Genomic DNA, 1128 nt, shown 5'->3' on the forward strand with positions numbered 1-1128 from the left:
ATAAATATACTTGCAAAGTTACACACTAGAACGATTTGTAGTTTCTTCGAAAGAAAATTCTACAAAAGGATAGTTCTGGACGAGCAGAGAGTAAGATTTTTTCCGATGAAACGAAAAGTTATCATCGCGAAACTTATTGCGTTATATTTTACCATATTTCTACTATCTAATCGTATTTTTATTTGTAAAAAAGTATTTAATGTACAGTGTCTAAAAAATATTTAACCAACCTAGCTTTCTCACTCTATTTTGTCGAAATTATTATCCTTGAACATATGGAAAATAAAATTCTCTAAATTAAATAGCTAAATTAAATAATGATTAAAACGGAGCACGGAAAGGTACCATTTACCGTAGAAACCCGGAACTATTGAAAAGTTTAATTTGAATTAAAAAAGAAGATAATAAATAAGATGTTTGCGATCGTTAAATACAAAAACGGATTATTGCCAACCCACGTCACTTGTTTCATAAAAAAGAATTTCTAAGTTGGAACAATTGATCGTCGTATCGCGGTGCCGCGATTTTCCCAAGAACGTTAATTGGCAGCCGATCGAAAGGCACGTTGTATGACCGTGGCGACTGCCCGAGACGCTGCGGCAAACCGGTCGTGCACCAGGATTTCGAAACGGCGAAGAAAGCTCGCTTTAATCGAGATATCGAGGTCCCTGAGCGGCCTTGCACGTTACAAGCCGCGATAAACGAGGTGACTGGCCGCTACTTTCTTTTAAAATCACGAAACCAGTCGATTTCGTGAACGGGACCGCGGAAAAACAATGCGGAAATTTTCACCACCACAGTCGCTTATCCACAACGTGGTTCTCCTATTGTTCTTCGTCCTAGGCGATTGTTAACCACCACCACCGCCACCATTTCTTTTCGAGCGTGGTAATAAATGATAGGGAGAGGGGAGAGAGTGGAGAAAGGAGCGTGGATTAATTATAACGGGCTTCTTTCCACGCGCAAAACCGCCTCGATGCAAAATAAATGTCCGCGGATTACGCCGCCGATGAAAGTCGGGAGAAACGCGCTCGAGCGACAGACTATCTCGCGATGTTGCTTAATTAATCGCCTTTCGTGTCGTTAACGCCGAGAAATGCCGTTCCGTGGTAATTTCTGCGTGCACAG

Source organism: Habropoda laboriosa, unplaced genomic scaffold (genome assembly GCF_001263275.1).
Source record: "Habropoda laboriosa isolate 0110345459 unplaced genomic scaffold, ASM126327v1 scaffold123, whole genome shotgun sequence".
NCBI classification, from domain to species: domain Eukaryota; kingdom Metazoa; phylum Arthropoda; class Insecta; order Hymenoptera; family Apidae; genus Habropoda; species Habropoda laboriosa.